General features: G+C 52.7%; 1 protein-coding gene and 1 long non-coding RNA gene across 7 annotated transcripts in view; both read right to left on the bottom strand.

Annotated features, from left to right (window-relative positions):
- The window catches only part of SMARCD3 (SWI/SNF related, matrix associated, actin dependent regulator of chromatin, subfamily d, member 3), a 30,153-nt gene extending 28,484 nt beyond the window's left edge, over positions 1–1,669 (bottom strand). Inside the window, exon 1 of one of the 2 annotated variants that reach the window (XM_053217846.1) lies at positions 1,556–1,669. The gene's annotated coding sequence lies outside the window, so the exon portion shown is untranslated. The remainder of the gene's footprint in view (positions 1–1,555) is intronic. The other variant, XM_053217847.1, reaches the window with a different exon arrangement.
- Positions 1,670–8,027: 6,358 nt separating this feature from the next.
- Positions 8,028–21,746, bottom strand: LOC106969580 (uncharacterized). Of its 5 annotated transcripts, none has more exons than XR_008296545.1 (4): positions 21,524–21,740; positions 21,285–21,397; positions 12,190–12,463; positions 8,028–8,566 (listed from the first exon to the last, which is right to left on the bottom strand). It is a non-coding gene; the product is annotated as an uncharacterized LOC106969580 (long non-coding RNA). The 5 variants fall into 5 exon arrangements; XR_008296544.1 differs by lacking the exon at positions 8,028–8,566 and adding an exon at positions 9,283–11,885; XR_008296543.1 differs by lacking the exons at positions 8,028–8,566; positions 12,190–12,463 and adding exons at positions 16,713–17,517; positions 17,675–19,085 and having other exon boundaries at positions 21,524–21,746.
- Positions 21,747–24,273: the final 2,527 nt, after the last annotated feature.

Here is a 24,273-nt window from a genome sequence, read left to right as displayed (position 1 = left end):
CAGGCAAGACCCAGGCCCGGCAGGGGAGGCCAGTTTGGGGGACAACAGGGTGGCCACAGGCAGCGAACGGGGAGGGGGGCAGCCAGGCATCGGAGGCATAGGGCACGACCCGGAGGCCCGGATGGGACCTGGATGGCTTCTGGAGCCCAGGGACATCTGAGGGAGTCCGAGGGGTGGCGGGCAGGTAGAGAAGGCCTGTTGGTGACCCGCCCGCTCTGCTCATGCTGGCCTCTCCCCGGGTGCACAGCTTTCCTGGTCCCACCCTCCTGCACAAGCAGGAAAGCCACAGGCTGGCGTCGGAACCCACTTTGTGAACCGGAGTCCTTGAGCGGGGGGGTGTGGGGAACGAGGAAAAGGCAGTGCTATAGGTATGGGGTCGGGGGGCTTGAGAGCGGTTCAGGGTCACACGCAGGTGGTGTTGGCCAGGAGGCGACTCTGACAAGTGTGAGGAGGCAGGACAGGTCATGAGAGGAGGAAGATGCCCCTGGGAGAGAGGTTACCGGCTCAGGGCTGGGGGGAGGTGCCTTACAGGAAGGCTGAAGACAGAGGGACAGCCTGGGTGGGAGAGGGGTGTCCAGGCGGGATGCCAAGTGGAGACAGGGAGGTGCCAGGCAGGGGAAAGAGGGGAGGTGCCAGGCAGAGGGGAAGGAGGGAAGGTGCCAGGCAGGGGGGAAGAGGGGAGGTACCAGGCAGGGGAGAGGTGGGGAGGTGCCAGGCAGAGGGGAAGGAGGGAAGGTGCCAGGCAGGGGAGTGGGTAGGAGGGAGAGGGTGCCAGGCAGGAGCAGGATGGCAACATGCTCGGCAGGGAGGAGGTGACAGGCGAGGGGGAGGAGTAGGTGCCAGACATGAGGGAGGAGAGGAAGGTACCAGGCAGGAGAGTGCCAGGCAAAGAGAAGGAGGGGGCATGCAGGTGGAGGGAGGATGGGAAGGAACCAGGTACAGAAGGAGGGAAAGATGCCAGGCAGAGAGGGGGGGGGGGGGGGAGTATTAGAGAGGAGGTAAGATGGGAGCCATGGGAGAGGTGCAAGGAAGGGGGGAGGAGGAAGAGACAGATACCCGGCTCGGGTGGGGGAGGTGCCAGGCAGGGGGAGGAAGAGAGTCAGGAGTGGGGGGAGAGATCAGGAAAGGAGGAGGGGATGACGATGCCAGGCAGGGAGGGGGAGTGCCAGGTAAGGGGAAGGCGCCAGGTAAGGGGAAGGTGCCAGGCAGGGATAAGAAGGAAGATGCCAGGCAGGGGGGGAGACCAGAGAGATGCCAGGCAGGGAGGAGAATGGGGAGAGGCGGGGGGGGGGGGGTGGAGGGGGCTGTCAGACAGGGGGAGACGCCAGACAGGGGGGAGGAGGATGCCAGGCAGGGAGGAGGAGGGATGCCAGGCAGGCGGGAGCAGAGGAGATACCAGGCAGGGGGGAGGAGGGATGCCAGGCAGGGGGGAGGAGGGATGATGCCAACAGAGGCAGGACGGGTGCTGCCAGGCAGGAAGGCGGGGGCGCCGGCGCAGCGCGGCCGGGCGGCGTCTCCGCAAGGGCCTGGGGGCCGCGCGGCGCGGGTCGCTCACCTGCTCCCCCGGGACCCCGGCCCGGAGCACGGCCGCCCGCTCCCCGCTCGGCGCTCGGCTCGGCCCGGCGCCTGCGCCGCTGCAGCCCGGAGCGGGGGAGGCGCAGGGAGCGTCTGCAAAGAGCGAGGAGCTTAATAATGAGTTAGGGATCAGAGCAGGCAGCGTCGCCCCATCCAGGCGAACGTGCGATCGCCACGCTCGCGCCCCGGCCAAGTTCATTGTGATTCTCAGCCTGTGCACGGAGGCGCCTTAGGTCTGTAGATGCACCTACGCGCCCGCGGATTGACACAGACTGTCAGCAGCCTAAGTGACGGCAGACATTACCTGCTCTGGATCACACAGGCTCACAGACACATTTGCACACACACGAACACCTCCCTGGAAGGGGGGGTGGGGGCGCGGCGAGCGGGGAGTGGTGGGTCGGTTCCACTCCAGGTTCAGGGCCAGGCACTGACTGATGACACCTCTTCCTACTTTTATGCACAGGCCCTCGCCCCACATCCACTCAGATGAGCAGACTCTCTCGTCACCCCATGGGGGTCTCCCAGGAGTCGTCCTCGAACTACCAGTGGCAGCTAGCACAGTGCCTGGCCTACGGTAGGGGCTCAGCTCTTCCCTGCTAAGAGGGATGAGCCTCAGAGAGCCTGAGCCAAGGTCCGAGGCAGTGGGAGCCTCTGCGTGGCGGAGCCAGCAGGTAGGGACTTTTGGGGTCAGGGTCCTGCCCACCCCCCTACCAGGAAGAGCTGTGATTGAGGCCCCGGTGGAGGTGGAGACCTGTCCCCTCAGAGTCTCGCCTCTTCCCCAGATGCCTAGCCTGGCCCCATCCGGGCCACTCCTCTCACACCGTGGGCATTTGGGGATCCGGGGCCCCCAGCACTGCCTGGGCCTGCACCGTCCCGGAGAGGAGCGGGCTTGGAGGCTTTTCCACCTCCACTTTGTTGTTGTTGTTGTTGTTGTTGTTGTTGTTGTTATGTTTTCCTTTTTTACGTAAAACTTTTTTCCCAATTATGTTAAAATACACATAACACAAAATTTGCCATCTTAACCGCTTTGAAGTATATAGTTCAAAGCTGTAAAGTGTTTTCACTTTGTTGTGCAGATGATCTCTGAACTTTTTCACTTAGAAAACTGAAACTCTACGCATTAAGCAATGACTCTCCATTCTCTATCCCCGGCTCTTGGGCACCCGCCGTTCTGCGTTCTGTTTCTATGAATCTGATTGCTCAAGGCCCATCGTATAAAAACCTTCATACGGTATTTGCCCTTTTGTGCCTGGCTTATTTCACTGGGCATAACGTCCTCAAGGCTGACCCCTCAAGGTATCAAAATTTCCTTCCTTTTCCGGCTGAATGAGACTCCGCTGTATGGATACATACACGATATATACACCGTATATATGTGTATCGACCGCATTTTGTGTATCCATTCATCTGTCCATGGATAATTCAGTTGCTTCCACCTTTGACCACTGTGAATAATGTTGCTTTTACACCCCCTTTAAAACGCGTTGACATTAAGGGTGCCGGGTGGCTCAATTTGTTAAGCGTCCGATTCTCGATTTCGGCTCAGGTCATGATCTCTTGGTTCATGGGTTCACGGGAATGAGCCGTGCATTGGGCTCCACGCTGACAGCCCAGACTTGGGATTCTCTTGTCTCCCTCAATCTCTCTCTGCCCCTGTCCTGCTAGCGTTCTCTCTCTAGATAAACAAATGAACATTTAAAAAAATAAACAAACCATGTCGATACTAAACTGGACAGAAACATACTCCAGCTCAGCCCTGGAAAGCCATGCTTGATCCTCCCCAGCCCCTGTGACTCTATTCTCAAGACCCTTCCCCAGAGCACCTCAGATCTTTGGCTGCTAAAGGACCCATGGTGGCCTTCTTACCCAAATTTGCTTACTCAATGCTCTCGATCAAACGTATTCCTGCTGACAACTCCATGCTGTCCTTCCTAGGAACATTTATCTCTTAACAAGGGACTCTTGGAAATGCAGGGAAAGGAGAGGAGGGGATAGTCTGAGGTGGGGAGGATTTGCCCAATGACTTGGGGTTGGGAGGGATGGAAAGTTGTCTGGATAGTGGGATCTGAGGGGGCCTGAAAGACTTCCCATGACCCAGACTTCACCCCCTTGGGCAGACAGGAGTCTATTTAGAGGCAGTACACATCCGCCTGCCCTCCAGCTCTCTCCTCTCCCACCAACACCAGCTACTAACTTGGCAGAATGAACCCTTCTGAGGGGTCCTGGACGGCTCAATCGGTTGAGCATCCGACTCTTGATCTCGGCTCCGGTCATGATCTCAGTCTGTGGGTTCGAGCTCCACATCGGGCTCTGTGCTGATGGCGTGGAGCCTGCTTGGGATTCTCTTTCTCTCTCTGTCTGTCTTCCTCCCTCTCTCTCTGCCCCTCCCCTATTCTCTCTTGCTCTCTCTCAAAATAAATAAACTTAAGAAGAAGAAGAAGCCCTTCTGATGGGGTAGGTAGTTCGTTCTGAAGGTCAGGCAAGGTGACCAGGTCCTGACATGAGGGTATGTGTGTTGGGGGAGGGGGTCACCAGAGGAGGCCCCCAGAGGGAGGGCAGGCAACCAGGACACAAATAGGGGAAGCATCGGGCAAGGAGGCGGAGCCCTGGCCTAGGCCTGGCCAGAGGGGACAGGCAGAGGAGCCAGGTGGATGGTCCCGCCTCTTCTGGCCCTGTACCCACCCCTGCACCTCCCCTTTTCCTCCTCCCACTCACAGTCTGTCCATCGGGGATAAAGTCATCAAAAGTCAAACCCATGGCCCTTCTTTCTGACTTCCCAGGTGGGCAGGGTATGTCTCTATCCCAGTGCTTAACAGGTTGTTCTTAAGTCACTGGGCCCTTGTCCATCCCTCCTTCTGGACGGTGAGCTCCAGGAGGGTGGGACTGGTACTCGTTGGCCCAACCCAAGCCTGGTGCAGAGGAAGGTCCAGCAAATGTTTGGAGGAGGCTTCAGGCCGACAGGTCTATGGCTGCAGAAGGGGCTGGCACTGGGGACCTGGGAGGCCGGGGGGAGACTGAGCCAGAGGCTGGGTTAGACAGGGCTAGAGGTAAGGGGTGAAAGCCAGCCATTTGTGAGTCCCTGTGGCACTGCCTGTATAGCAAGAATTTGGAAATACCTAAATGCTCGCCAATAGGCGACAGATTAAATAAATTGTGTGACAGGTGTAAACAGGCGATAAGAGACAGGATAAACAGGTGACAAGATAAATACATCATTCCGTGAATGCTATCAAACAATGGGGAAGCACTCCATATACTGATAGAGCAGGATCTCAGAGATAAGATGAGTGAAAAAAATCAAGACGTGCAGAACAGTGTGTAAAGCAAGCTAGTGTGTGTGTGTGTGTGTGTGTGCACACACACGCACAGTCCTCTGGAAAGGGTACAAAAGGAACTGGTCCCTGGTGAGGAGGTGGGGAGGGGGGCGGGATGGGTAGAGGAAGACTTACTCTCCACCGTGTGTTCTTTTGCGGCTCTTGAATTCAGAAGTGAAAGTTTACAAAAATCACCTCTATCATCATTCGTACTTTCAAATTAGACTTGAGCACCCACTGTGTGAAATCAGGCCACAAATCTATGTGCCTTGGATCATGAGCCTGTGTGGGACTCTTTATCTGTTCATTTCTGTTACTTGTTTTGCATTTCTGCCTCGAGCTTGTCCTGGGGCGTGCCCAGCACTGTGTGAGGCTCTGCGGGACAGGGATGAAAGAGGGGATTAATCCAGGTGAACAATTCACTAAGCCAGATGCGAGGCATAAATGCAATCACAGGGGCCACTCCCAACGCTGGAGGGGACAGAAAGAAGAATGGAGATTGCGGGGGGCTGGGGACAGGGGGCTGGGGAGTTAGTGTTTCATGGGGACTGAGTCTCTGTTTTTCCAGATGACAAGAGTTCTGGGGATGGACCATAGTTAAAAATACTGTATTGCATATTTGAAACTTGTTAAGAGAGTAGATCTTAAAAGTCCTCATCTCAAGAAAGACAAGGTTTGTAAGGATGTGAGGTGATCAGCGTTAACTACACTCATCATGGCGATCCTTATCCGATCATTACATTATACAATGAAACTAAGATAATGTTATTGTCGGTTATACCTCAATTACAAATAGATAAATAAGAATAAAAATAGGGGTGCCTGGGGACACCTGGGTGGCTCAGTCGGTTGGACTTCGGCTCAGGTCATGACCCCAGGGCTGTGGGATGGGCTGCACGTCGAGCAGCGTGGAACCTGCTTAAGATTCTCTTTCCCTCTCCCTCTGCCTCTCTCCCCCCGCTGGTGCCCCTCCCTCTTAAAACTACATAGGGTGTTTGAGTTTCCAGCAGCCCTGCAAGAAGGAAACAATTATTCAGATTTACATATGATATAACGCGGAGTTTAGGGAGGTCAAGAGACATGTCTGAGCTTGGATTCAAACGCATGTCCTTCGGGCTTCTTCCTGCCCCTGCAGGCAGCTCTGGGGAAGCAGGGCGGAAACCAGAGGGTGCGTGGACATTTCACGGAGAAGGCAGCCGGGGGTGGAGTTTGGCCGGGCCATCCAGTCGTTTACCTGTGAACAGCAAGGGAGAAGAGGGCCCGCCAGGCAAGGAGTAGCCGGAGCCCCAGCCTGGCAGGGTGAGTGTGCAAGGCATGCCCGTGGACTGACCCGGAGCCCCGGTGAGCTGAAAGACAAGGCCGCAAAGGGACAAGCTTGCCCGGGAGTCTGGGCTGAGTCCCGGGGCCGGTAGGTGCCAGCAAGGACAGTTGCTGGCTACAATATGTAGCCTTTTCAGACTGGCTTCTTTCACAGAGTAATATGCACTTAAGGTTCCCCCATTCATATCTTCTTCTTGTGGCCTGATGGCTTACTGCTGTTGGGAATAGTATTCCATGGTATGGATATACGACGGTAATAACGATCTCTTTAAAAAAGAATTCTTGTTTGTTTGTTTCCTTAGCTTTCTGTGTACTTATAAACCCAGCCCAAGTCTCTGCTGACTGTCTAAATGCCCTCTCAGGGCATCAGATTCAACAGGCTCTTCTGGAGCCTTCTGACCTATTTGGGTCTGGGCCGGTTGCCTGCAGCTGTTATCCTGGGATCTCCTTTGAATATAATCTGGGGAATTCCCTTCACCTCGCTACTGCTCTTTTATTCACTCACCGAACAGGTACTGAGTTCTTACCCCATGCCTGGCATTGTTCAGGTACCGGGAGACCGCAACGAACAGAAGGAGCCAGAAGGTTTGTCCCCATTTAGAGTTTACCTTCAAATGGGAGAAATGGACCACCGGGAAGAAAAGTACGTGGGATGTTCATCCCAGGCCTCTGGGGCTGGTTCAATATTCAGAGATCAATCAATGTAATCTGCCCTATTAACAAGCTAAAGAAGAAAAAAAAATCACAAAATCACATCAATTGATGCAGAAAAAGCTTTTAATGGGGCTCCTGGGTGGTTCAGTTGGTTAAGTGTCCAACTCCGGATTTTGGCTCAAGTCATGATCTCATGGTTCACGAGATCGAGCCCCGAGTTGGGATCTGTGCTGACATGGGGAGCCTGCTTGGGATTTTCTCTCTCTCTCTCTGCTCCTCCCCTGCTCATGCACACGCTGGCTCTCTCTCTCTCTCTCTCTCAAAATACATTAATAAACATTTTTGAAAAATGAAAAAAAAAAAAGGAAAGAAAAAGCATTTGACAAAATTCAACACTCAAAAGGCAATTTGAGGAGTTCTGAGATGCCAGGAATGTTCCACATCTGCACGGTCGGGCTAGGCTGATGGCAGCTCCCAGACATGTCCATACCCTAACGCTCAGAACTTGTCAGTGTTACCTTATTAGGAGAAAAGACCTTTGCGGAGGTAATTAGATTAAGGATCTTGAGATGGGGAGATTATCCTGGATTATCCTGTGAGCTCTAAACGCCATCACAAGTGACCTTATAAGAGGGAGGCAGGAGACTGCACGCACACACAGGAGAAAGTGATGTGAAGCTGGAGAGAGAGAGATGGGGCAGAGCGGCCACCAGAAGCTGGACAAAGCAAGGGACAGATTCTCCCCTAGAGCCTCTGGAGGGAGTAGGGCGCTGCCTAAACCTCGATTTAGAAGTTCTGGCCTCCGGAACTGAGGGAGAACAAATCGCTATTGTTTTAAGTCACCCAGTTGGTGATAATTGTTACAGTAGCCACCGGCAATGAATACAACCCTACCACAGTGATAGCCTCGTGGTCACATTGTACCTGTCGTGCAAGATGTTACCATTGGGGAAAACCGGAGGAGGAATACACAAGGCCTCTCTGCCTTATTGCTTACAACTTCATGTGAATGTACAATTATCCCAAAATAAAAAGTTCAGGGGCGCCTGGCTGACTCACTTGGGAGAGCATGCGACTCTTGACCTTGGGGTTGTGAGTTTGAGCCCCACATTGGGCGTACGGCTTACTTTAAAAAAAAAAAAAGGTTAATTAAAAAAAAAAAACAGCAGAGAAGGGAGATTGGAAGTTTGCCTTGAAGGGAGGGGCACACCAAGGGCACAGTCCCTGGATTTAAGGGTCTGGTGTGTTAGAGGAGGCTGCAATGTAGCTGGAGGGTGCCGAGGTCCCGGAGGTCCTGGCATCTGTGTGTATGGGGGGGAGGGGTGAGGCATGCAGGGCCTTGTGGGCTATTTTGAGGACTTTGTGTCCTACTCTGAATGAGATGGGAAACCGCTGGAGGATTTGAGCAAGGACAGACAGTGATGGACCCATGTGGCTGCCATGCCGAGCAACCCCTGTGAGGGGTGAGCCGGAAGGATGCTGAGATGCATTCATCACGAATTAGGAGGAAAGCAGGAAGCATGTGGTGTCCTGGAAGCCGAGTCGAGGAAGCATTCTAGGGCGAAAGGAGTGATCGGTTGGGTCGGATATCGCGGATGACCTCTCAAGTGGAAGCCTGGGAATCGGCCATAGGCTACAGCAGTGAAGCAGCCATTGGCGAACTTGACGACAAGAGCTTTGGTGGGCCCGCAGGGCAAAGCCTGGAGAGCCAACGGGAGAAAAGGAATTACAGACATAAATACAGACAACCCTTTAGAGAAATGCGTCGCGAAGGGGAGTAGAAAAGTGGGGCAGTAATTGGAGGAAGAAGGGGGGTGGAGAAGTTTTTCCCTAAATTGGAGGAATCAGCAGCATGTTTGTAGCTGGGAGGAAAGAGCAAGCGGGGGGGTGGGGGGGAACCAACGATGATGCTCGGAGGGAGAGAAAGACTCCAGGAGCAATCTCCTTGAGCAGCTCAAGGGGGAGAGCACGGGCCATGCATCCTCAGTGGCAGTTTTCAACGTGGGATGTACGTTAAAATCATCTGGGGAGGGGCGCCTGGGTGGTGCAGTCGGTTAAGCGTCCGACTTCAGCCAGGTCACGATCTCGCGGTCCGTGAGTTCGAGCCCCGCTTCGGGCTCTGGGCTGACGGCTCGGAGCCTGGAGCCTGTTTCTGATTCTGTGTCTCCCTCTCTCTCTGCCCCTCCCCAGTTCATGCTCTGTCTCTCTCTGTCCCAAATAAAAAACGTTGAAAAATAAATAAATAAAATAAAATAAAATAAAATAAAATAAAATCATCCAGGGAGCGTTTCAAGGTCCCCAGACCTAGGCCGCGCTCAGCACATTAAATCGGGGTCTCTGGGATGAGCCGGCAGAGAACGGAAGGGGAGAAGGAGCATAGAGGCCCAGAGGCTGGTAGTTGCGGGGGCCAGGCAGTTGCAGGGGCCTATGGGAGCTCTCTGCTCACTGCTGCTATTTCCTCGGTGACGTAGGGGGCACGCTCATCAGCTAACGTTGAGGACAGGGGAGAAGACTTTGGAGGAGTGAGCAGAGAAGAAGATACGGATGGTGACGGAGGCATGGGAAGGCTGCAGTTATTGGTAACAATGAGGTCTAGGGTAAGACTATGAAAATGAGTGGCTGAGGCAGGGGATAGAGGACAGAGTCACTGGAGGAGGAGAGGCTTAAGAAACGGAGGCCAGGGTGCTGGAAGTTTCCTCTATGTGGACATTCAAGGTATCAAGAATGAAGACTTCAGGGGTGCTGGAGAGAGTGACAGCAAGCTAGGAGGATTCTCTCGAACTCAGTCGCTGTAGGTCTGGAGCGGGAGGGGGTACATCTCTACCATCACCCTCACCTTGCACGTTATGCTTTCGCAAAACTGAACTACCTAAAGGTCCCGGATATTGTGCCAGAAGTCCCATTTCTTGTATTCTGTATCTTTTTCTTTCTTGGTCTCTTTTTTGGATGGTACATCTCAATTTTATTCTGTATGTATGTATTTTGCTAAGAACATTGCAGTAGTCTCGTTACTGGTGTTCTTGCCTCCAGTCTTGCCTCCAGACTTGCTGGTCACTTACAAACCCCATGTCTTCTCCACATTTCCCCCAGAACAGCTTTTTGGATCACCACATCTGACCCGGTCACTTCCTTGCTTAAAACCTTGCAGTGCATCACTGTCCCTGATGCTGTTGATCACTTTCTGTGCCAGGCACTATTTTCAATGTTTCATGGTCACCCGAAAGATACATCCTGTCATTGTCCTTATTTTATAGGCGGTGAAACAGAGGCAAAAGAGGTTAGATAGTTTGCTCAATGCCTCGTGAAGCTTACACGATCCCAGTGCACAAAGCTTCTCATAATTGACCACCCTCCCTGTACAACTTCATTTCTCACCATTTCCTCCCACCATGAACTTTATGCTTCAGTGAAGGTGAATTACTTAAAGGTCCCAGGATCAGTGAGGCCACCAGCAGGAAGTATATGGCACAGAAAGAAGGTTTAATTGAAGAAAGTTAATGAAGGGCCTCTTTATGAGACACGGGCAGGGCTAAGGGAAAATAATGAATGATAATAAGACACCTAGATACAAGCACCAAAGGGGGACCAAGGGGACAAGGAAGGGATGATGCTCCCATTACCATGTGGGGGTCAGGGCTGTGGAAGAGGGTCTGCCCGCCCCGGGGCTTCAGGGCCAAGCAAGCACTGTCAAAACCGTGACAAATCCCCTGATCTATGTTTCCTCCAAACCTATGATCTCCTGCTCATGCCTCCATTGGTCAAATCCAACTGGAGGCCAGAAGATGAGAGGGTCTGGAGAGAGGATTCTATAGCAGTCAGCCTCCTGGACACCCAGCAGGCGAGAAAAGGATGGAAAATGAATCCAGAGGGGCAGAGAGAGTCCTTGTCCTTTATTTCGACGACTGGATCCTGTGGCCCCCACCCTGGGGAAACACCAAGTCCCATCAGGCATCGACTGCAGTGGGTAGTGTCAGCTGCGTCATACTTGCAACGCGAATCCAAACGACGACGTTAGTGGCCAACATTGTTCTTCGCGGAAGGCAACAGGGAAAGGGGGCGAAAGAGCCCACTTGCTGCTGGTTCCAGACCTGGGGTGGCACTCTTGGCTCCCTCCTCTCGCTGCCTGCACCGACTTCCTTACCTCTCGGCAGCACTGCGGCCCTCTGGGTTTCACTTCTCAGGGTGGTGCAAATCTTCATTCCCACGGAATCCAAATTCTTAGCTGTCCTGTCCTCCCTGAGTCACCGCGGTTTCCTATTGGCCGGTTTTTGGACGGGGAGACCCTGCCGTGCTCTGGCGAGTCCTCTGGTTCAGGTAGAGTCCTTCTTATCCCGGCCAGTACAGTGAACCCCATTCGATTCGGGCTTGGTCAAGAAGCCCACAAGTCACCGACCTGACCTTCCGGTTTAACGGGATCAAGACTGTGCTCTCCGGGGAACCTTCCTTCTCGAGCGCTGAGCCCAGCGTTACGGGGGAAGCGAACGTTCTGTAAGAGGACTGGTTGGTGAAAAAGCGACGGGGGCCCCTTCGGCCTCCACCCTGGTCCTTGCGCACATCTAACAAACCTAAGTGACTATGTCACATCTTCTCTTCAGATCTCCAACATTTCCTTCCCAGGCTACGCTCCAGACCAGTTCGAGACTCCAGGGGCAGCCTGTCAAAGTACAGAACCTGTGTATTCTGGCCATGGGGGAAACGGCACCGAATACATGTGGTGTCTCCCGGAGAGATCCCACATACTCCCGCTGGTGCCCCAGCTGAGCCCTCAGCAGGCCATTTCCTCAGTCCATCCACACAAGTGCCACTGAGTATCTCGGGAGCTGTGCACAGGCCAGGGAATTCCATGGGCATGAACTCAGTGCCACATGCCTTTTGCCGTATAACGAGTTTCTTGGCTGGAGATGATGTTGTGTGGGTTACCATGACAATGAGCAGAGCACTCTGAAAATCTCCAAGTGGTGGTGCTGGCACGCTGCCAGTAAAGAAAAGCAAGTCTGGACCCGGAACAGGACCCCGCTCCTAAGAGAGCAGATTTCTCCATGAAGAAGCAATACAAGTTACCGGCCTGGTCCTCCAGCTTCCGGAAGGTGCAACCTCGGGGATTCGGGGTTGGTCTTTGCTAGTATTTAGCAGTTTGAGACCTCAATGGAGATGATACCCGTGTGGGTCCTAGCGAAGGGTACTTACTGAGGATGCACTGCGGTGAGAGGGGAAACGGGCTGACCGACATTCGCGGGAAAGATCGATCCCTTCATTAGCGTGATTAGCAAGCACCCCTGCTAGGGTGCTCTGCAGTGGGGGCCCCAGCTGGGAACTTCCATACCTTGTAGCGTCACATGATGCTCATCCAGGGACTTCCATCTCCATGTAACTCTTTCCCAGACTTCCTGCTCACAAGCCTTCCGATCTCGACCATCCAAGGCTCCTGACCAGCCAGCGAATCTATGACCCATGACTCATCAGTCAGTGTCGACCTTGACCCCAAACCACCTTTCCTCCGAAGCACACAACCAGGTTGGCCAAAATGTGTCTACTGGGAGGCTTCCCCTTCACCACTGTCTTTCAGGGCTGTTCCTCCCTGTAGCGGTTATCACCTCCTGTGGGGAACACAAAATACAGTAAAACCTTGGATTTCGACCACCTCGTTCTGCGAGTGTTCCCCAAGGCGAGCAAACATTTCTAATCAATCTAAACTTGAAAAACAAGAGATGCCTTGCAATCCGAGTACTACGTGATGCCAGATGTCACACGATCACCACTGAGCCAATGGTTCTTCTCTCTCTCCGGCTGCGGGATTGTGGGTGATCGCCAACGCGATGTCACGGTTCCGCAAAATCCTCAAAAAAAGGCAAAAGCAGGGGCCATTGGATAAGGTTGCAGGAGAAGAAAAAGGTTCCATTGAGCCAATAGAGAGTGGTGATTCCTTTCGTGATAGTGAAAGTCGTCCTACACAATAGCCCTCCTCTCTTTCCCTCGCACCAGCCACGAAGGCTTTCAAAGGGAAGTGCAGGTTGTTTATTGTTCTTTATATTTTGTATTTTCTTTATTCTTTTGTATTACGTTATAGTATTGTAATCATTCTTATATGAATATTTTGGGTTGTAGAACGAATCACCTGAGTTTCCATTATTTCTTATGGGGAAATTCGCTTTGGTATACAAGTGCTTTGGATTACAAGCATGCTTCTGGAACGAATTATGCTGAATATATATTCACGTGTGAATATAATGTGTTGGTTCTGTTTTTCTGGAGGACCCTGACTAATATACTTCCCCAAATTTCCTTGTGTCCCTTAGGGGATGCATCCCTCTCTATATCCTTCCCCTCATCCCCAGGCAACCACTATCATTACAGCTCAGTTTTCATTTTCTAGAATTTTATATAAATCAGATCATATGCTATGTGCTCTTTTTTGGTCTGGCTTCTATCACTCAGCACAATTATTTTGAGATTCATTTGTGTAGTTGTATGAATCAATAGCTTGCTCCTTTTTATTGTTGAGTAGTATTCCAGGAGATACACTTGTTGGTGAACATTTGAGTTGTTTCCAGTTTGGGGCTATTTTTTTTTTAAGTTGATTTATTTTGAGAGACAGAGACAGCGTGAGTAGGAGAGTGACAGAGAGAGGGAGAGAGAGAATCCCAAGCAGGTTCCACACCATCAGCACAGAGCCCGATGCAAGGCTCGAACCCACAAAACTGTGAGGTCATGACCTGAGCTGAAACCAAGAGTCAGACAGTTAACCAACTGAGCCACCCGGGTGCCCCGGGGCTATTTTTTTTAATGTTTATCTATTTTTGAGAGACAGAGAGAGACAGCATGGGTGTGGGAGGGGCAGAGAGAGAGGGAGACATAGAACATGAAGCAGGTTCCAGGCTCTGAGCCATCAGCACAGAGCCCGATGCCAGATCAAACCCACAGACCATGAGATCATGACCTGAGCCGAAGTCGGAGGCTTAACCAACTGAGCCACCCAGGCGCCCGCCCTGGGGCTATTTTAAAAAAAAAAACTGCTCTGGACATTCTTGTGTAAGTCTCTTTAAAGACACATGTTTTTATTTCTCTTGGGCAAATACCTAAAGGAGGAATGGCTGGGACACATGTCTCATTTTTAAATCAACTACCAACCGTGTTCCCAAGTGGTTATTATGGAGCAGGGCGAGTTTTCTGGTTCCCCCTCTTCACCAACACTTGATGCAGTCAGTGTTTTTATTGTAGCCATTTCCGTGGGCGTGTAGTGGTATCTCGTTTTAATTTGCGTTTATGTGTCTTAGGGACTACTGATGGTGAGCACCTTTTCATGGGCTCATTTGCCATCTGTCTATCTTCTTTGGTCAGATGTTCATTCAGATGTTTTGCTCATTGGTTTGGAGCACACGGCTGGTAGTTTTTATTGAATTCTGGACATTGGATTTGAAAAAGAGGCTGCGGGTTTTATGTTTCAGTTTTTTACTGACAGCCAGATACAATGTAGGCAAACCACCCTGATCCAGGGAAGGATGGGCTTCCGGCTTTGAGCCGTGGCCTGCTTTTGGTACATTGCCAGTCCCGCAGCACAGGCCTTCAGCATCGTGCCCGGCAAGCTGGGGGTGTCCTGTGTCCTCCGTGTTCTCTCCTGGTGGGCACAGAGCCCCCCTGATCTCTCTCCCCCACCTGCTGAGATTGCTGAAATGACTGCTTTTAAGCCTCCAGACAGATGCTTTCTGTTTCATTTCTCATCATCTTGTTCCAGAAGGCCCAGGAGACTTGTGGGTGTGGCCACAAGCGGGGGCGGGGAAGGGGGGGCTCTCAGCTCCAGGGGTGTCACAACCTTCCTTCCCGAGCCTGGACTCTCTAGCATTTTAGGAGACTTCTGGCGAATCTGTGGAAGCCCCCACTTCTAACTTCGAAAGCACCTGTGGAGGGCAGCTGGCTCCTCCCACTGGAGTCTGGCCCAACACAGGCATCCTGCCTCGATCGGGATGTTCCTTGCTCTTCTAACAGTAGGGATCCTACCGGGAAGGTGCCCGAGAAGGGACAGGGACGCGGCAGAGTGTGCTGGTGGCAGGATAGCGACGAGGGGCTTTACCACCCTCCGGGCCCTTTCAGTCTAGAGCTATCCTCTCAATAAGAGGAACCTGGCTGGCTTGGCCTCGGGATTCAAGTTTTACCTGCTGCTCTACCTGAGCAGGTCTTGCTGGGGTGGGGGCGGACACGCGCCCCCTAGTGGCCCCCGCGGGAAGATGACCGCGCGCTCAGCTGTGGATGCTGGCAGGAGGGGGGTGGAGGGGGCGGGGAGTTTCAGTAAAAAAATTGAACAGGAGGGGCACCTGGGTGGCTCAGTCAGTTAAGTGTCGGACTTTGGCTCAGGTCGTGATGTCACTGCTGGTGAGTTCTAGTCCCGCGTCAGGCTCTGGGCTGACAGCTCAGGGCCTGGAGCCTGCTTTGGATCCTGTGGCTCTCTCTGCCCCTCCCTCACTCACACTGTCTCTCTCTCAAAAATACACATTTTTTAAATTAAAAAAAAAAAAAAGAATTGAACAGGAAACCTCTTTAAACAGCCCTTGAATGCCCTTGTGCTTTGTCTTTTTAAAAAACCTTTAACTTTTTAGTATCAAAAAATTAGCCTACATACAAGTAGACTGGCTGGTTTAATGAACCCCGCCCCCCGGGAGCCATTGCTCAGCTCGCACTCACTGCTGGTTCTGTTTCATCTATGCTCCTAAGCACTCCCCTTCCTTGGATTTTTTTTTCTTTTTTTCTTTTTAGTGTTTTTTAATGTTTATATATATACATATATATATATTTTTTTTTTTAATTATTTTTTTTTTTTGAGAGGGCGAGAGACACAGAGGGGCAGAGAGAGAGGGAAACAGAGGGAGGGAGACAGAATCCGAAGCAGGCTCCAGGCTCTGAGCTGCCAGCCCAGAGCCCAACTCGGGGCTTGAACCCACATACCTCAAGATCATGACCTGAGCCAAAGTCAGATGCTTGACTGACTGAGCCACCCAGGTGCCCCTGGATTTTCTTTTTAAGTAAACTTGACACCCTACCTGGGCTGGAACTTACTACCCAAGATCAACAGTCGCATGCTTCACCTGCTGAGCCAGCCAGGAGCCCCTCCTTATATTTTCTTAAAGAAAATCCTTGACTTCATATTATTTCATCTGTAAATGTTTAAGTGTGTAGCTCTAAAAAGTAAAGGTTTGTCTTTTAATTTAATATGTAATTTAAAAATAATTTTAAAAATGTTTTTAACTTTATAAAGTTTTTTTTTAAATTTTAATTTTATTTTTGCGAGAGAGAAAGAAAGAGAGAGACAGTGCAAGCAGGGGAGGTGAAGAGAGAAAGGGAGACACAGGATCTGAAGCAGGCTCCGGGCTCTGAGCTGTCAGCATAGAGCCTGACCCAGGGCCTGAACTCATGAGCTGCGACATCATGACCTGAGCTGAAGTTGGACGCTCAACCGACTGAGCCACCCAGGTGCCCCAGTATATAAAGATTTTATGAAAAACCTTAAACATCTATTTTATAAAACATTAAAAGTTTTAAAAACTAAAATTATAAAAATACAAAATATTTTAAATATTTAAAAATATAAAAATATAAAACATGAAGATATACACATATAAAATATTTAATAAAAAGTAAAATATTTTATATAAATGTATTTAAATGCACCTAGTACATAAAATATATAAATGTATTTATTACACAAATAGAATATATAAATATAAAATAAAAGTTTTTAAAATATAAAACCTTAATACCATCATCACACCTAAAAAATTAACACTTTCTTAATTTCAGCAAATACTCAGTATTTAAATATCTAATTGTCTGACAAATGTCATTTTAAAAATATCTTGCTTGTTTGGATCAGGATTCAAAGTATTTTTTTTTTAAGTTTATCCATTTTTGAGAGAGAGAGAGAGAGAGAGCGAGCCAGCAGGGGAGGGGCAGAGAGGGGGACAGAGGATATGGAGCAGGTTCTGGGCTGACAGCAGAGAGCCTGATACGGGGCTCGAACCCATGAACCGTGAGATCATGACCTGAGCCAAAGCTGGACGCTTCATCGACCAAGCCACCCAGATGCCCCTGAATCAGGATTCAAATAAGTTCACGTGCTGAAATCGCTGGACACGTCTGTCAAGCTTCTTTTACCCGTAGGTTTCTTGACTCAGTGGGTATGTGTGTTTGTGTGTGTGCATGCACGAGCACACGCACCTGTGAAGGAACTGGGTCATTTGCCCTGTAGGGTGTCTCCCAGCCTGGGTCTTTCTCTCTCTCTCTCTTTTTTTTTTTTCTTCAGTTTTTTCATGTTTATTTTTGAGAGAGAAAAGAGGCAGAGCATGAGTGGGGGAGGGGCAGAGAGCGAGGGAGACAGAGAATCCGAAGCAGGATCCGGGCTCCTAGCTGTCGGCACAGAGCTCGACGCGGGGCCCATGAGATCCTGACCTGAGCCCGAGGTTCGATGCTTAACCGACTGGGCCCCCCAGGCGCCCCTCCCAGCCCGGATCTTGCTGGTTGCACCACGGGGAGGCCATGCCGTGTTCTTCCATCAGGAGATAACACACCGGTTATCTCTTTTGCTAACAGTAACAGCAACTGACGATCAACGTGAGTTTCATTAATTCAGCGCTTGATTTCACGTGGCTCCCCCTTTCTGGTTCTGGTTTTGGAGATACAAGAGAAGGATGAGACGCGGTCCTCAGCGTCCTCAGGCTCCGCTCTCCCCCAACTCCACTGTGGTTTCCCCAGCCCTGCCCACCGTGGGTCAGCCAGGATGTTTCCTGATCCGGGCACTCCTGACAGGTGATGCCAAATACCTGTGGCGCGAAGGAATGAGTGGATGAACGGATGATGGCCTCCACTGCTCCACAGATTGTCCCTGCGAGTACCCTGAGCTCTCAGCAGGGTTACGGACTTGGGCTGGGAAAGGCCAGGAGAGGAAATGCCTTCCGGCAGGCAAGCTTTGACGGTATCCCTCAACCCACGTGACCGGTCGGCGACCAGGGCTGAGGAGGGAACACATTGTTCTGAGGGTGGGCTCTGAATAGAAACTTCTGGAGCACGGGGCGCCTGGGTGGCTCAGTCGGTTGAGCATCCAACTTCGGCTCAGGTCACGATCTCACGGCTCCTGAGGTCATGAGTTCGAGCCTCCCCCCCCCCCCCACCGCCGTGGGGCTAGCTGCTGTCAGCAAAGGAGCCCGCTTCAGATCCTCTGTCCCCTCACTCCCTCACTCTCTGCCCTGCCCCCACTAGCACGCATACTCTCTCTCTCTCTCTCTCTCTCAAAAACAAATAAACATTGAAAAAGAAGAAACCAAAGAAACTTCCAGAGCACAAGGGAATAAGAATGTATTAAGAGCAGGGGGTTTTCAGTCTGGCTGGCAGACTGGGGTTTAGCTTCACCACTTAATCCGCTGTGTGACATTGAGCAAGTTACGGACTCCCCATTGGGGACTGACAGAGGCTCCCAAAGAACACCAGGTCCTAACCAGTGTGAACTGTAAATGTTACCTTATTTGGAAAAGGGCCTTTGCTGTTGGGACTAAATTAAGGATCCTGACAATGGAGAGCCTGTCCTGGGTTATATCTGGCGGCCCCAAACGTAATCACAAATGTCCTCAGAAGAGAGAGGCGGGGTGGGGGAGGGGGGTGGGGACCTGACGCACACCCAGGGCAGAAGGCACCACGAAGGTGGAGCTGAGACGGACGTGTAGATGCCGGCGTTGCAGACTGGAGCGACCGTGACCACGAGCCAAGGAGAGCCGGCAGCCGCCAGAAGCTACAAGAGGCACGGAGGAGCCTCGCCCCTGGAGCCTCTGGCAGGAGCACAGCCCTGCCATCCTGATGTCAGCCTCGGAGAGAGAATATGTCTCTGTGCTTCTAAACTGCTAAGTTTGTGGTGACATGTGACGGCAGCCGCAGGAAACGAACCCACCTCCCCGTGCCTCAGTTTTCCTTATCTACGAAAAGCGCAGTGGGCCCCCTTGGGTGGGGGAAGAGAAAGTCCTGCTGGTGGGCTCGGAGGAGCACCAGGGGAGCCAGGCCCTCCGCACTCGCCCACTTCTCCCTGCGTCCTTACGGTTGCAGGGGGGCCCCGTGGCCCGACGGGCCACCGATGACCAGTCGAGGGTGGCAGACGGGAATTCTGATGGACTCAGTGTCTCCCCGGGGGGCTGGGCTGCAATGAGCTTCCTCAAGCTTCCGGGGCCCCGTTTTCCACCACCTGAGCTGGGAGAAGAGAGCAGCATGACACCAAGGAGAGAGAGGGGTCCATGCTGGGCACGGTGTCAGGGAACCAGCAGGGACACCCTTTCCCCTGGGGGGAGCGGGGCCTGGGGGGGGTCAGGAGAGAGCCCGGGCCTTCCCCAGGTTAGCCTGAACAGGTCAGGTGAGCCCAGCTCGGGGCCACCCGCCAGCACATCTCACCTGGGAAAGCCCTGCTCCTCCAGAAGGCCGTACCCCCCCCCCCCCAACCCGCACTGCCCGCTCGCGACCTGCGTGGCCCCTGCTGGACTGTGTCTTGTCAAACCCAGCGCTGGGCGGGGGCAGGCATCAGCTCCGTTTTCCTCACCGCAGCATCCCTAGCGCTTAGCACACAGTAGGTGCTCAACACACGCTTGTCGAGAGGGAGGAATGAATGAGCAGAAAGATCCTGGAACGAGCGGCCAGTCGGAGAAGGGGCTCGGGGAGCGGCCGATTTAATGAGAACGTCGCCAAGGGCCGTGCACCGAGTTCAGCACTGAAGATTGTCCCTCGGAGCTCCAGAACTGCTATTGGTACCCCTGTCTCCGCCCTGCACCCGGGCAAGGTGAAGGAGCCTGTTCAAGGTCAGCCAGCTTGTCGGCAGAGCTAGGCCTCAGCCTGGGTCCGTGACCCCCAGCCCGCCTTAGAGCTCCGTGCAGCAGTTCTGCTAGAGATCGGGGGAAATTCAAGGCTTGACAACGGGCCTTATGTGCTTGCTGTCACCCCCCTCACACACCGCCTACCCCCCCACCCCCGCTCCTGGGAGTGGCTGGCCATAAAATGCAGAGATGTAAAAAGACACAAGGGAGGAGCAGAGTGGCCCAGGTCCTCGGCTTCAGTCACCCAGGGGAGGATCAACTCCAGGAGGGAGTCAGGAAGGGTAGGAGAGACGGGCTGGGCGGTCCTTCAGGCACATTGGACCAGCTGAGCAGAGAGAGGCGCCCAGGATTTAAGCCTTAAGGACAGCACTGAATTGGGGCACCGGGGTGGCTCGGTTGGCTAAGCGTCCGACTCGATTTCGGCTCAGGTCATGATAATCTCAGGATTCGTGGGTTCAAGCAAGCCCCACGCCGGGCTCTGGGCTGGCAGCCAGCGTGAGCCTGCTTGGGGTTCTCTTTCTCCCTCTCTGCCCCTCCCCCGCTGGCGGGCTCTCTGTCTCAACATAAATAAAGGTAAAAAAAAAGAAAGAAAAGAAAAGAAAAGCACAGAATTTAGGGGACGAGACAGAAAAGCCCCTGAAGGGACTGGCGATCCGCATTCCTAGTTTTCCTTCACATTCCCCTCACCTGTCCAGCTGAACTGAAAATGTCTGGTGGCAGAAGAGAGTGTCCAGGGGTGGGGAGGGGTGGGCAGGACCAGGGCCCCCCAGCCTGCTCCTCACATCGTCCATCTGACCCAGCGCTGCAGGAGTCCGCGGTGAGCACCGGGGAGGGGGGCTTCCTCTCCCGCAAACAAGCCACCCCGTGTCCCGTCTGGCGCTCCTGGCTCCCTACCTGATCCTGAAGATGCCTGCCCCCTTCCCCATTCCCCGCATTCCTGACCCAGGCCTTCCGTTTGTTCAACGTTTGTGGCAATGATGCGACTATGATCTGTTTTGCGTCCTTTTTGCTAGAGTTGCCAGCTGAGATATTTACAGATGAAATGATGGGATGTCTGAGATTCGCTTTTAGAAACAAACGGTGGTGGGGACACGGGCGGGCGGAGGAGTAAGAGAAACGGAATCAGCTTTTCGTAATACCGTTCGGTCTGTTTTTGCAGGTATTTGAAATTTTCCGCTGGGAAAAAATCTCCCTCGGAGATGCCGAGGTGGGGGTGGGGGTGGGGGTGAGGGAGACGCTCACCGGGAGACCCGGCCCCCCCCACCCTCCGGCTTTGGCCTGGGCGCCCGGGAGGCCGGGCTCGGAGGCTGCGAGCTGGCGCGGGCTCTGGCGCCACCTGGCGGCCGTCGCGGGACCGACAGCCTCTGAGGTTCCCTGGGCCCCGGGGGGCACCGGGCGCTGGGGGCTCTCCAAACCGGAGCCGGACCCCACAGCACGGAACGCGCGGGCCCACCCGGTGCTGCCCTGACCCCCGGAAGGCCCCTCGGCACCCCAGCCCAACCCTGGCCTCCCAGGGCCCACCTCTGCCCCTCACTCCCCACTCCCCGAGCCACAGCAGTCGTGGGGTGTGAATGACAAGACTGACCGGTGATTGCGGGGGTTCCGTCCTCCACGCTCGCTGGGGGCCCTCCCGAGGGTGGCGAGTAGGCCCGGCCGCCGCACACGGCACATCCAGTCGACTCCTCAGGGTCTCCCTCTCTGTGGTTTGTACCGAAACGTCACAGTTTAAAGGCAAATACTTACAAGAGCATTTCCCCCCTCCCTACTTCCTGCTCTCCACAGTGGGAGCGCTCAACTCTTCTAGCTGATTCTTTTGTTACTTACCTCCCTATCGCCAAAGAACAGGCTTATATTTCTAGCTTTTTCCACTCTGGGTGTTTGCAACTGAGGATAGCCCGTGACAATCTGGCTCTTCTACATTTTTCACTCTTCACTCCCTGACACTTCCTGTCTTCGTACACCTTTCACCCCCTTTACTTCCGGTCTCCTTCACCTCTCACCTTCCACCCCCTTACGCTTCCGGTCTCCTTCACCTCTCACCTTCCACCCCCTTACGCTTCCGGTCTCCTTCACACTTCACCCTTCACCCCTCCACTTCTGGTCTCCTACACACATACACACACACACACACACACACACACACACACACACACGCACCCATCATCTCATCACTTTCCACCCCCTTAGACTTCCTGTCTCCTTCACCCTTCACCCCTCCACTTCCGGTCTCTTCACCCTTGGCACCCTAGACTTTCTGGCCCTTCATCCTCCCAGTTGTGACCTCTTCTGGGTTAGAGTAATTTTCGGAGTTTCGGGTAACAGTTAACTACTATTCACGGATGAGCCATGATTAATTTTTCCTTCTGCTGTAACTTTTCATTTTCTCTGGATTTCGCGATTGCCTTGCATTTGCTTTTGCCGAGCTCTCTATGTACTCGTTACTGTTTTATCCCCCAATTCTTCCCGGTTTGCAAGTTGTGTACATTCAGATATGTTAGATATCCTACTAATTTTGGCGTCTGGGAAAAACTCTTCCCCAGGGCCTTCTGGCCTCTCCCATGTTGGGGGACTGATATCTGCTGCCCAACCCCTCCCCCCCCAACCACCACCGGGGCGGGGGCATCCTGGAGGTGCCCTCCACGGACTCTCTCTTGGGCGGAAGCCCATTTCTTGGCTCTCTTTCCTTCTCATTTCTTACTTCGTTCTCCTGTTTTGATCAAGTCTCCCTTCCAGCAGCTTCCTGAGAAAGGATGCTTAAGGGGTGAACGCTTGAGACCGTGCGTATCTAAACACGCCCATTTTGCCCTTAATGTTTTAGCGGCTTCACTGGGTATATAACTGTTGCTTGGGAACCGCTGTCCCTCAGAGTTTTGAAGGCACTGCTACCATCTAGTGTTATTAATGAGAAGTCTGAGGCCATTCTGATCCGTGATCCGTCTTATTAAATGTTGCCCCCTTTCTGAAAGTTTTTAGAGTCTTCTCTTTATCGTCAGTATCCTGAAAATTCATGATGATGTGCTTTGGAGTGGATCTACTTTGACAATGTATAGGGATTTGAAGTATCCTTTCAATATGTATTTCATGACCTCCAGTTCTGGGAATTTCAGAGAGAAAAAAAAAGAGAGAGAGAGAAAACAAATCCATGATGTTCAAATTGAAGTTTTGGAAGGAACAAAGAATGTAACAGGATGGTTAACTTCCTTCCTAATTTGTAAAAATACACAAAAATTTTTCCAGAACTGAGTATCGTAAGTCTACAGATTGAAAAGTCCTAGGGACCACTCGGTGTGACGCATGACAAGAGACTCAATGCAAGGCAATGTGCTGGTGACATCTCTTGGTTTGCATATTTGAAGCTGCATTTAAATGCGACATAGAAGTTATTTGGACCTCAATATACGATCCAGGCGACATGTTCTATGACTGAAAAACTGATACTGATTTGCCACATAGAGTTGTATCCGAGAAGGCTTCATGGAAGAGGTGGAACTTGAGTGGGTTTGTAAGGGATGGGTGGGCAGAGAGGAGGGCTAGATGTTCCACGGGAGGGAAATATTGAGCTTGTAATGAACCCCTGGGCGGGGGGTGGGGGGGGTGGGGGGGGTGGAGACCGGGCTGGCTGGAGCCTCAAGATAAGGTGAGGTGGGACCCGAGTCCTGATCTGGCTTAGTGGAGCCCCGCTCCTTATCTGAAACTTCCCACAGAGAAAACAATGCCCTCGCTGTGTTCAACCTGAGCCCAATCACGCCCAGAGGCCCTGGGCAGCTGAGGCCCGATAAGCAGGTAAAATTTCCCCTTGGGAACTGAAGGCGAGTGGGTCCTGCGTCTTGTAAGTCTCCTTGGGAGGATTCTCCACGACCCTCCTGCCCTCTCCCTGGAGTTGGAATCTTGGCACTGGGAGGGATCTTAGAGCCTCCTAGCCACTGAGCAGAGGCCACAGAGGGTTCAGGATTTGCCCAAGGTCATGCTGCTTGTTGGTGACAGAACTGGGTTTAGAACCCAGATCTCTGCCCGCCCCCCCCACCCCCCCATCCAGGGCTCCTTCCCACCCCCGCCTGTGCTCACATCAGGAGAGGCAGCTTTTCATCTGAAGGCTACACTCAGCTGTTCAGCCCTGGGGGAATCACAGGGTGTCCAGCGGGAGTGGGGGGTGGGGGTGGGGGGGTGGAGGAGGGGCCAGGGTGGAGTTTGCTGTTGGATTTAGGAGCTGCATTTAAGTTCACATAAGCGCCAAGGACAATGATGTCCGTTCTGCATGTGTTTCAATATCCTTACTGCTCTGCACATTCACTATCGTATTCCCCGGGTCAAGGTCCTCGGGGTGCCTCCCTGCCCGAGAGCCCCAGAGCAGCATTGGCAGGCAGCCGGACCCCAGAGGGAACTGGAGCCAAATAAAATATGAATCCAGTTGAGAAATGACTCAGGCACTTGGTTTTGCATCGAGGTCGCTGGTAAGCGAGATGTGGTGGTGCTTACCCTCCAGGCAGGGGGGTGGGCAGCTCCTTAAGGGCTGGGGCCATGTCCCTTCAGTGGCCGGCACGGTGCCTTTTACAGAGAACTTGCCCAATACACTT

This window comes from Acinonyx jubatus, chromosome A2 (genome assembly GCF_027475565.1).
Source record: "Acinonyx jubatus isolate Ajub_Pintada_27869175 chromosome A2, VMU_Ajub_asm_v1.0, whole genome shotgun sequence".
NCBI classification, from domain to species: domain Eukaryota; kingdom Metazoa; phylum Chordata; class Mammalia; order Carnivora; family Felidae; genus Acinonyx; species Acinonyx jubatus.
This window is presented reverse-complemented; position numbering and strand designations above follow the sequence as displayed.